Source organism: Equus quagga, chromosome 14 (genome assembly GCF_021613505.1).
Source record: "Equus quagga isolate Etosha38 chromosome 14, UCLA_HA_Equagga_1.0, whole genome shotgun sequence".
Taxonomy (NCBI): Eukaryota; Metazoa; Chordata; class Mammalia; order Perissodactyla; family Equidae; genus Equus; species Equus quagga.
The window spans coordinates 23,314,653-23,327,535 of record NC_060280.1 but is presented as its reverse complement, the minus strand read 5'-3'; the positions used below and the strand labels follow the sequence as shown (position 1 = coordinate 23,327,535).

Genomic DNA, 12,883 nt, shown 5'->3' with positions numbered 1-12,883 from the left:
AGGCATGATCTAAGGGGAGACACAACCATAATTTCCCTGTAATGGCATCCATCCCGAGGGAGAACGCCTAGACATTGAGCTCAAGGGAGGGATTTAGAGGAGGTGAGTGATATGGGTAGTTAACATCACTACACTCTTCTTTGTACTGTGTAGGCCCAGTAAAATTAGACTCTTTTAAAAGCCCAATGTTGAGTGCTCATTTAGACCTCAACCTAGAATGTTACCTTAGAAAGGAAAGGAATATAACAGGCATGCTAGACAGAACAATGCACACACTAAAATATGCCCATGCCTTAGTCCAATAAACATCCAACCTGCTTAACTATTTTGTTTGAACCACTCAACATTTTGTAACAAATTTCAATACAATTGGACAGAGAAGAGCATAACTATATAGACAGTATTCACGACTCCCTGTATAACATATTTGTGACCTTTTTTCTCTGAAGACATTTGATTTGTCCTCTCTGAGATAGGCTCCTTTCTCTACTTCTTGCGTCTTTATTTACCTGAGGATCCTTTGAGAACTCAGAGAGATTCATTCACTCATATGATATTCCTCCTAATATAGCTCTCCAGAGATTTTAAATATTTTTAACATGGAAAAGAACAAAACATGATAGTGTCTTAATCACAATAGGGATCTTGTGGTTCCTAGAGTCATGTGCACAGAAGTTTTAGTTATTTATAAACTCATTGACACCAAAAATATTGGTCTTCAGCAACAATGGGAGCTTACCTAATATTCTGCCTGATGAGAATCTCTGCTTGATTCAATATGAACTTTATATCTACATAAATCAGAACTTAGGTCAACACCTACACTCATCAACTAAAACGAACAAATAAAACTCTCTCTCATTATGTTCCATGTCTCAGTGAATAGCACCAATATTCACCCATGTGCCCAAGACAGAATCCTGGACATTAAACATGACTTACTACTCTCTTTCAGCCCCCAAATCACATCAGAGTTCCCTGCCAATTTATTTCATGTACCATTGCCTCACCGTCTCCATTACCACTTGTTTAAATCAGGCTAGCATCATCTCCCACTCAACTTACTTCAAACTCTAACCTGCCCCTTGAATCCATTCTTCATTGTGACATTACAGAAATTCCTCCAAAATGTAAGCATATTTTACATCATTCCTAGGACTCTACAGAGCATCAAGTTTGGGACATATCTTGGTCTGGAAAACAAGATATAGGGGCCGGCCCAGTGGTGCAGTGATTAAGTTCACACATTCTGCTTCTCGGGGGGCCCGGGGTTTGCCGGTTAGGATGCCAGGTGCGGACATGGCACCACTTGGCACGCCATGCTGTGGTAGGTGTCCCATATATAAAGTAGAGGAAGACGGGCACGAATGTTAGCTCAGGGCCAGGCTTCCTCAGCAAAAAAGAGGAGGACTGGCAGTAGTTAGCTCAGGGCTAATCTTCCTCAAAAAAAAAGAAAAACAAGATATAAAGAATCTGCCATGTTCTGTATTTGGAGGCTTTTAAAATCTTTTATCACTTTCTACCCCAGGGTCTTCTGCTGAGTATTAAGGCAGAGAATTGATGCTATGTCTCTCCATGACCTGAAATAATGGCATGAATGAGATGAGAGTCTTAACACAGTATGGAAAAATTGGCCAACAATCATGAAGATGTCCCATCAAACACTGCTCAATTCCATCTTTCCTCTTTTGTCCTTTTGGGGATTCCAGGCCCAGGAAATTTCCACATCTGGATTGGTTTCTCCTACTGTGCTGTGTATCTGATTATGCTCCTGAGGAACATTATAATCCTCTTTATAATTCTGTCTGAGCCTAGTCTCCACCCACCCATGTTTTCCTTCTGGCATTGTTGGTCTGAACTGACTTAAGCCTGTCCACTGCCGCTATCCCCAAGATGCTGGGCATCTTCTAGCTCAATTTCAAGGAAATATTTTTTGATAACTTCCTTGCACAGATGTTTATGATTCATCTTTGCACAGGCCTGGAGTCTGGAGTCCTGACAGTCATGGCCATAGACCACTATGCTGCCATCTGCTATCCCCTGAGATACACCATGATCCTCACCAACAAGGTGGTGGCCATTCTAGATATAGTCATCATAGTGAGATTTTTAATCTTCGTTATCCCTTTTGTGTTTCTCATCTTGTTGTTGTCATTCTGTGGTGCCCATATCATCCTCCACACCCACTGCAAGCACATGAGCATTGCCTGTCTCTCCAGGGCCAGTATCAAGGCCAATAATTTGTTTGGGATGGTTGCCTTTTCTGTGGGGTTCATTGACCTTATTGTAATTGCTTTCTCCTATGTGAAGATACTCCACACAGTGTTCCATTTACCATCATGGAATACCTGATTCAAGGCTCTCAACACCTGTGGCTTCCATGTCTGTGTCATGCTCATCTTCTGCATCTCAGTACTTTTCTTTTTTCTGACCCACCACTTTGGTCACCACATTCTGGCTATATTCATATATTTCTGGCCAAACTCTCTCTGTTTGTTCCACCTGCACTCAACCCTATTATCTATGGGATCAGGACAAAGCAGATCCAGAAGCGAGTCCTAAGAATTCTTAACCCTAAAGATGTTTGATCCTTAGCTTCCCCAGCCATCATGTTATATGTGATATTATGATACATATATATAAATATAATTTGGATTCAGTTAGAAGGAGAAACCAAAGCCCAATGCAGAACATATATTCTAAACACTCTCAAGCACTATTGTATTACACCTCTGCTTTAGTCCTACTAACTTTCTGAACCAACTTGGAAAAAACTATACAAGAGATATCAACCATTATCTTCCTGCCCTCGCCACATGCCCATGGTCACTGATCCACTGTATGGCTGTGTTGTGATAACAATCTTACTTTTCACAACTGGCTGAACTTCCCAAAAGTGGCCATAGGTTGGCTTGATTTAACAAGATTTGTTGTGTTATTAAACTTCTGTGAGATCATTTTGAATTTGAAATCTAAGAGAATTAATTAATCAGTTCACTAAGGAAGCTGAAAATTAAATCGAAATTTTAGTGCCAGAAGACTAATCATGTGTAACAAGTTATGTTATATGTTATTTACATATATAAAATTTCCCATTGAGGAGATTTAAGGAGTGCTGTGCAACTTTCTAAAAGAAAAAAACTTTTAAAACAAATAACCTCATTTCTTCAACAAGTAATGTCTAAAATTAATATTATTCTCTTAAGTCTGGCCTCTGGTGTTTCTGGGGTACTCCCTAGTAATCCACATATCTCAATAGCCATAGAAATGAATTTTGACCAATGACACTTCAATAATATCTCAGATATCTCTCCAGCATATATGCAGGGATCTTATGTAACATAATCTGCTTCTAGCACCATTATTAAGGCAATGGCCACTAGAACAAATCAAGACAGAACTGTGGTAGAAGGCAGATCCAAGTGATGATCAAAAGAACTGGAAAGATATTGCCATAACTTCTGTTCATCATTGTTTGAAAACTGCTTCTCTAGGCTTTAATCTCCTGACACTTTGGTCCTGCCCCAACCATGAGTCTAGCATACTTCCACAGCCAGAGGGCCATCCTGGGCAGAGTTCCAGGTGTTTCCAGCAGAAATGTGTTGGTGTGTAATGAAAGTTCAGAAAGGACAGGACAGAGCACAGACAATGTCTGCTACAGTCTACCCCTGTACTGGTCAGATCTTCTCATTCTCTATGTTAGTGTTAGCTCTGTCCTGTCACTAGTTCTTCAAGATAGCAGCCTATCACAATTTATAAGGAAGGAAGGATTTAAAATAGGGATAGACATTCCTGTCTCTGCAGTTGGTACAGAGGCTGCAAACAGTGTTCTTCACCTCCCTGCTTTACCCCCCAATCTAGATTTCACTCACATGCAATCAGCACTTTTAGAGGTCACTACTTCTAGCTGCCTGGTAGTTCATTGCCTCTTCTTTCCTGACACGTGCTCTGAGGTGGGCATTAATGTGAACCATTAAGATCTGTATGCTTTGTGCCAAATCTCATGGTGACACTCACATGTTTCTTCCCCAGAACTCTTTGCCTCTGATTTTCAAGTCTTGCTAATCCTCTCTTTGCAGAGTTCATGGCCAGATGCACTGCTCAGAGCTCTGTCTCCATCTTTGTGGCAACAGTGCATTTTTAACTTTCAAATAGTAAGTTAACTAATTCATTACTAGGAAGAGCTTTTTCTTCTCCCTTTTATCTGGTCATAGGGAGGCTCCTTGAGGACATAGATGTGAAGAGAGGCAAAGGCATTCATGAAAATGAAGTTGGCAAAATGAGATCTGTGACAACTGATTATGTAACTTGTGCCCTCTGTAGTTGCTCTAGGCAACTCCAAAAATACTATTCTCTTCTTAGGATGGGTTGCTGCTATGCCTGTGCAACCTTCTTATCTCTTGCTTCAGACAATTGGAGCTGTGTTTTGAATAGTGGTTAGTTCTCTGTTTCATTGTTTACTGCAGAATCCATGGGTTTATGCTGGGGATCATAATTTGCCAGATAAAATTATCCAGTTTCCTTGTCTACTACTAATACCCAGAGTACCATTGTATCTCCCAAACCCTATGGTCTGAGAAGCAGAGCTGCTTGAAATTCACCTCAAACGTGCTGCAGAGCTCTCTGTTGATCTTGGTCCCAAACAAAGCTGTCAGCCTTCAATGTCACCTAGTGAGTGGATCAAATTAGAATTCTCAAGGGTATTATATGCTGTCTCCAAAATCCCAAGAATCCTCTTTCTTAGTGACAGGTGCAAAGAACAACAATTTATCCGTTAACATGGGGATGATGTCTGAGCATGCTCCAAACCATTGGTAATGTAAAAATGTCCTTAATATGGCAAACTCCTGAATCTTTGTGGTATTTATATTCTACCCTGTCATGTGTATGTCTTATCAGAGAATCCAGGGTACTTGATACTTTCTGTTTAACCACTCTGAATAATATACAGTGTCAAAATGCACTAGGTTCTTTCAGTCTATATTGTGACAAAGAGAAAAAAATGTAATGTAGCCTAGAAGGAGTCCTTGAGTGTGCACTGCTGCCTACCTCAGTTGAATGAAAACTGCTTTTAGTCTATTTTCTTGATAGAGATTAACTGAAAAGAACATAACACAGAACAATATTTACAGAGTGAATGCTAGAGACTTGTCTATTTTAGTAAAGATGCCACATCTGGCACAGTAGCTGTTATTGGGCTTACAACTTGGTAATAGCTATTTTTTGTCCATCGTTATCTGCCATAAGCCATAGCTTATGCAGGAAATATATGAGTGAGTTTAAATAGGGATGTGTTTGAGGACCACTTCACTACGTCCCTGAAGTGTTTGTGCCATTCCACCAGGGATGCAGGGTTGGTTATGATTAATTGTATTGACCATGATGAGGGGAACTGTAGCTTCAGGGGCAATACAGGATGCATTAATGATTAAGTTATTGCTGTGGACAACTGGAGCTCAGTCTGGGGAATCTTAAGAGACTGATTAGAAACTCTTTCAGGTTATTCATTTGAGGGCAAGGAAGCTTGGGCGTCCAACTCCCATAAATCACTGTTTGAGAACTGTTCTTGGGGGAACGACTCCTCCCCACTTCCTATCTGCCCTGGGCTCTGGCCAAGAATGCTTCTGAGGCCAGCAAACGTACTCCTTCAAAGATTCACAGATAATTTTGAGAGAAAGCTCTTGGTATGAGAGAGGGATGAACACCTCCAGGTAAGACACCAGCAATGTCTTCCACCTGAGTCAAACACACCAAGGTTTTCATCCCTGCCATGCTTCTCAACTGATGCATATCCTTATTCAAGTTACTTAACCAAATGTTTTACACATGCCTGACTGAATTGCTGGCTCTATACGACAAAGTTTTCACAAGTCTAGGTGACAAAAGAATGTTAAGAATGACAGAAATATTCTGAAAATACTAGTAAATGGAATGCAAAGGATATTTTTAATTCTGAGACTTCTGATCTTCCCCTTTTTTGAGTTAAAATGTCCTTTTGAAAAATAATGGTAATAGTATATGATAATATTTTAATGTTTTAACTTAACTAAACATAAATTGGCATCCCCACTTTCTCTTTTGTTCATATTTTTTCTATCAATTTTATTAACCTATAGTTTATATGCAATGAAATGCATCTGGTATAATGAGTTTTTACAAAGGGTGCACCCATTTTAACAACCACCAAAATCAAGAAAAAGAATATTTCCATCACTGAAAAAAGTATCTTCTTTCTCATTTCCAGTTGGTCTCTTCCTCCACCCTGGCCTTAGGCAAGCATTGGTCACTTTTTGCAACTATACATTAGCTTTCTGTATTCTAGAATTGCATAGAAATGGAATCACGTAGAATGCACTTTGTGTTTTGCTTCTTTTGTTAATATAATGTTTTCAAGTTTTATCCATGTGGCTGTGTGTTCCAGTAATTCATTCCTTTTTATTGGAAAATAGTACTCCATTGTATGGACAGACCACAACTTTTTCATCTATTTACTTCTTTTGTAAACATTTGAGTTGCCTCCAGATTTTATATATTATGAATGAAGCTGTTACGAAGCTTCATGTTATGCTTTATGTGGATGTATGTTGTCATTTCTCTTGGGTAAATATTAGAAGTGAGATTGCTGGACTTTATAGAAAGTGTATGCTTAACTTTCTAAGCAACTGTTGAACTGTTTTGAAAAGTCATTGCTCCCTTTTGAATTCCCACCAGCAGTTCCAGTTCTTACCTCCTCCACGTGTATGCTAACATTCAGTGTTGTCAGTTTTTTTAATTTCAGCCATTCTTGTGGCTGTACAGTGGCATCTCATCATAATTTTAATTTTCTATTTTCTGATCGACCACTTAAATAGCTTCTTTTGAAAAAAGTGTATTCAAGCTTTCTGTTTATTTTTGTAACTTCGTTATTTATCTTTATACTTGAGTTGTAAAGAGTTATATATATTCTAGAAAAACATACTTTGCAGATTTATACATCATAAATATTTTCTCACAACCTGTGGCTTGCCTACTCACTTTCCTAATGTTTGATTTTTGGAGAGCAGATATTTTAAATGGTGATGAAATGTATCACTTTTTTTATCATTATATGACAAATTATCATTTAAAAAAATTTTTTTTTGGCAAGGAATATTTACCCTGAGGTAACATCTGTTGCCAATCTTCCTCTTTTTGCATGAGAAAGATTGTCACTGAGCTAACGTCTGTGCCAATCTTCCTCTATTTTGTATGTGGGACGCTGCCACAGCATGGCTTAATGAGTAGTGTATAGGTCTGTGCCTGGGATCTGAACCCATGAACCCCGGGCCACTGAAGCAGAGCGTGTGAACTTAACCACTATGCCACTGGACTGTCCTTAAAAACTTTTTTGGTACATGCTTTTCGTCCTATTTTAGAAATATTTGCCTTTCTTAAGTTGATGAAGATTTTCTCCTAAAATTTCTATAAGTTTTTTGGATCTAGCTTTTAGGTATAAGTCTATAGCTTAATGTTTGTATGTGGTAAGAGATCATGGCTGAGGTTCATTTTTTTTTTCCAAATGGAAACACAGTTTTTCCAACAGCATTTGTTGAAAACTGTCATTTCCCCCATTGAATTACCTTAAGCCATTTGCCAAAAATTAGTTTTCTATAAATGCATAGGTCTATCTCTGGATTCTCCATTCTCTTTCATTACACCAATCTACCTATCCTTACACCAATAACACACTGTCTTGATTATATTATGTAATGAAATTAGGTAGTGTAAGTCTCCCAATGTTCCTGTTTAAAATTGTCTTTCTCTTCTAGGTCTTTTGCATTTCCTTATAAATTTTAGAATTAGTTTGTCAATTTCTACAAAAAAGCTTCTGGGATTTCAGTTAAGATTACATTAAATCTACACATCAATTTGAGAAGAGTTAATATCCTGAAAATATTGAGTCTTCAATCCCCTGCACATAACATATATTTACATTTCTTTAGATCCTCTTTAATTTATCTCAGCAATATTTTTATTTCTCTGGTGCAGATCTTGCATGTATTTTAAAATGTATTCCTAAATATTATGTTTTACTACTATTTTAAATGTTTCTAAAGTTCATTTCCCAATTGTTTGTTTCTAGTATATAGAAATAAAACTGATTTTTATATGTTGATCTTGTATTGTGAGACTTACTATATTTACTTGTTAGCTTGTGTAGTTTTTAAAATTGATTTTGTAGGGGTTTTACATACATTATTGTGTTCTCTTTAAATAAAGACTATTTTGCTTCATTCATTCCAAACTATATGCTTTTGTCTCTGGATTTATTGCACTATCTAGGCAATCCAGTACAATGTTAGAAATGTGAGAGTGGAAATCCTTACCTTTTTCCAAGTCTTAGAGAAAGCATTGTTAAACATGATGTTAGCTATCCATCAATTTGAAGAAGTTTCTTTTTATTCCTTGTTTGTAGAGTATTATTATTACTAATGGGTACTAAATTTTGTTAAATATTTTTCCGATATTATTGAAATTATCATGTTTTGCTCTCTATTTTGTTGATATAACTAACTATATCAATTTATTTTTTAGTATTAAACCAACCAGCAACACTAAAATTGGTCATGATTCATTATTCTTTTTTTACACTTAAAGATGTGTCGCCAATGGGAAATATCAGTACTTAAAGATAGTGCGCTGACTTTGGAAGAGTAAATGTAGGATTAAAAAGCAACTGTTAGGGGTTGGCCCCGTGGCTGAGCGGTTAAGTTCACGCGCTCCGCTGCAGGCGGCCCAGTGTTTCATTGGTTCGAATCCTGGGCGCGGACATGACACTGCTCATCAAACCACGCTGAGGCAGCGTCCCACATGCCACAACTAGAAGGACCCACAACAAAGAATATACAACTATGTACCGGAGGGCTTTGGGGAGAAAAAGGAAAAAATAAAATCCTTAAAAAAAAAAAAGCAACTGTTAAAAAATATTTAAAATAATCGTTATACTTTAACATTTTTCTTCAGGTATTCAAAAATATTTATTGAAAGTTATATTATATCCAGCATAGAACTAGCAAATGGGAATGTAATATAAATAAATCCTGGTCCTGTGACTCAAAAAACACATGGCCTTGTGGAAAAGGCAAGAATATGTAAAGTCAATTGTACTGCAATCTCATAAGTCTTATAATAAAACTTGCAAATAAGACACTCTGGAAGCCAAGAACAGAGATAAATTTACTTTTCTAGGTCCAATTCATTTACCTCTCTGAGCTCCCCTTTCAGTCCACTCAATCTAACCTGCCTCTCTAGCAGTTTCTCAAAAACATGAACCGCATTCCCACGTCTGAGAGTTTTTACTTGCTGTTTCTCTCTCTCCACATAATTATCTCCCTTGGGTCTATTGTCTCCCTGACCACAGTATTTAAAATAGTTTCCAACAATATTCCCCCCAAACACAAATGATCTCCTAAAGCCTTCTCTGTGTCAGTGTTCTGCATAGCAATTATCACTATCTAATGACCATAAATTTTACTCATTTATTCATTTGGTCAGTCTAGATTCACTAAAACCTGAGCAGCATAGAGATAGGAATTTTTGTCTGTTATGTTCACGGCTGTATCTCCAGTGCCCAAAGAGTGTTTGGCGTATGGTAAAGACCCATAAATGTTTGTTAAATAAATGACTGAACGTATGCTAGCTATGAGGAATATTATTCATACATGGTTCCTGCCCTCTGGGTTTTTACATTAGATACCAAGAATGAAGGAGAGAGCATATTTCATGGATGATTCCATGATCTGAGCAATTGTGTGGAACATTATCATAGGAGGAGGTAGGGGCTCAGGGGTAAATTCAGAAGTACATTTTTAGACACTTTAAGTTTGAACACCCATGAGACATACAAGTGGAAGTGTATAGTGAGCACTTGGACTCTCAGGTTTGGCACTCACATAAAATATAAACATGGGAATTAAAGCAATGGGAGTGGATTGGATGACCTACAAAAAGAATATAAACTAAGAAGAGAAGAAAGCCCACAAAAAACCCTCAACAGCCCCCACATCATCCTTACCTTCTGGTGTGAGATTGGCATGGAGAGAACACAAAGTAGTGGTCAGAGGAGGAGAAGCAAAAACAAGAAAGTCAGAGAAGAAAGCACCTCTATGTGGACTGTGGTAAATAAGATGGTGTGGTCATCTTCATTCAAGGCCGTCTGTAGAGTGTGCAGAGCCCTGGCCTATATAAACAATTTAATGTTCAAATTGCATTACAAAAGGTATGGGCCCATGTAGGCCCATTGCAAAATGGGTGAGGTTATCAATGAAAGTTTAGAATAACAGGTAGAAAAGAAATTCACTTATTTATTACCCAACGACTGCACATAAAGATTCTTTGTAGTGTCAAGCCACCATGTATTGGCAGAAGAGGAGACATAAAATATATTTTGAAAAGTAATGGCTAATTTCCCAAGTTTGATAAAAATTATAACCCAAAGTTCAAAGAAGCTTAATGAAACCTAGGAATTAGAAACATAAAGAAAACTATACTAAGGCACATACTAATCAAATTGTTCAAAAATATTGATAAAGAAAAAAATCTGAAAACTAGAAAAAATCACACATTACATACAAAGGAACTAAATTAATAAGGATGGCAGATTTCTTCTCAGAAGCCATGAAAGCAAGAAGACAGTAGAAGAAAATCTTTAGAAAACTGAAGAAAAAATTTGTTAAGCTAGAATTCTATACCCCACAAAAATATCCTCCAGAAACAGATAAAATACATTTTGAACATACAACCACTGAAATAACTCATCACCAGCAAGCTCACTCTACGATTTTTAAAATCTTTCTTTAGACAAAAGAAAAACGATACCAAATGTAAATATGGATCTGCTTAAAGGAATGAAGAGCATCAGAATTTGCTACTCCATGGATAAATAAGAAATATTTTTTATTATGTAAATGTATTTAAAAAGAATTGTCTGTTTAAGCAAAAATAATAGCAACACAGTATGTGGTTTATAATATATGAAAAACTAAAATATATGACAGTAATAGCACAAGCCAGAAAAGGTGAAATGGAACTATATTATTGTAAGGTTCTTACATTATATGGAAATGATATATTATCACTTGAGGGTACCATGATTAGTTAGAGATGGGTACAATAACCTCTAAAGCAACCCTCCAAAAATAAAATAGTTATAATTCATAAGCAAACAAATAAGATAGAGTGGAATATTTTTAAAATACTCAATCCAAAGGAAAGAAAATAAGGGAAAAAGGAGCAGATAACATATGCCAAAATGATTGATTTAAACCCAATCATATCCATAATCACATTAAGTATAAAGGGACTAAACATTCAATTAAAAGGCAGAGCTTGTCAGATTGGACAAAAAAAGAAAGACACAATTAAATGTTGCCTACACAAAATACACCTCAAATATAAATGCAAATGGGTTCAAAGAAAAGGGATGGAAAAGTATACCATATCAACACTAATCTAAAGAATAATGGAATGGCTATATTAATATCTGAAAAAATATGTTTCAAAGCCAAGAGCAAGAGCAAAATATGCATTCTTTCAAGTGCACACTGAATGCTTATCAAAATAGACCCAATTCTAAGCCATAAGATGAATTCCAATGTATTTAAGAGGATTCAGGCTATGTAAAGTACGTTCCCTGACCACAACGGAATTAATTTAGATATCAATAATAAGTGATCTCTAGAAAAAGTCCCAAACACTTGAAAACAAAACAATACATTTCTAAGCAATCCATAAGACAAAGCAAATATCAAAATGCAAATTGGAAAGTATTCTGAACAGAAAAAAATTAAAATACAACATACTGAAAATTTTTAAATGATGTTAAAGCAATACTTGGAAATATATAGCACTAAATATCTATATTAGAAATACAAGGTCTCAAATCAATGACCAAGCTCTGCTTTTTTAAAAAACTGAAAAAAGAAGAATAAATTAAACCCAAATTAAAGAGAAGAATAGAATAAATCTCAGAACAGAAATCAATTAAATTAAAAGACAAACAGAGACAATCATTAAAACCAAAATATTTTACTCTGAGAAGAGTAATAAAGTTTATAAGACTCTAATACTCTAGCCAGAGAAATCAAGGGAAGAGAGTGAGAAAGAGAGAGAGAGAGCGAATGAGAAAGAAAGGAAGAGAAGACACAAATTATCAATATCAAGAGTGAGATAGGTGACATCACTAGAGATTCTGTTGATATTAAAAAGATAGTAATGGAACATCATGAACAAGTCTATGCCAGTAAATTTTTCAACTTACATGAAATAAACATGTTCCTTGAAATACAAAACTACCAAAGCTCACTTGAGAAGAAATAGATCACCTGAAAAGAACTATATCTATTAAAGAATTCACTTTACAGTTAAAAACCTTTGCGCAGGGAAATCTCCAGTCTTAGATGACTTCACTGATAAATTCTCTTAACTATTTAAGGAAGAAATAATACAAATTCTACACAGACTTTTCCAGAAAAGAGAAGAGTAAGAATTACATCCCAACTCATACTATGAGCCACATTTATCCTTATACTCAAACTAGACAAATACAAGAATAGATATCCTTCAAAGAAATGGATCCAAAATATTAAACAAAATTTTAGCAAATTAAATTGAACAGTATATTAAAAGCTTAATACATCAAACTGGATAAGACCCAGTTTGGTTTACCCCAGAAATACAAGGTTGTTTTAACATTCAAATATCAATTAGTGCAATTCACTATATTAACAAGCAACAAACCACAAAAGCCCATGTGACTGATCACCTCAATAGACACAGAAAAAGCATCTGACAAAATGCGGCCTGCCCATCACCGCAAACCTTGAGTATGCTAACAACGTCAGAGAATATAGCACAAAATCTATAT

At 36.3% G+C, this 12,883-nt stretch overlaps 1 pseudogene; it reads left to right on the top strand.

Moving 5' to 3' along the window:
• Nucleotides 1–1,621: 1,621 nt before the first annotated feature.
• On the top strand, nt 1,622–2,588 carry LOC124252254 (olfactory receptor 52E5-like; annotated as a pseudogene).
• Nucleotides 2,589–12,883: the final 10,295 nt, after the last annotated feature.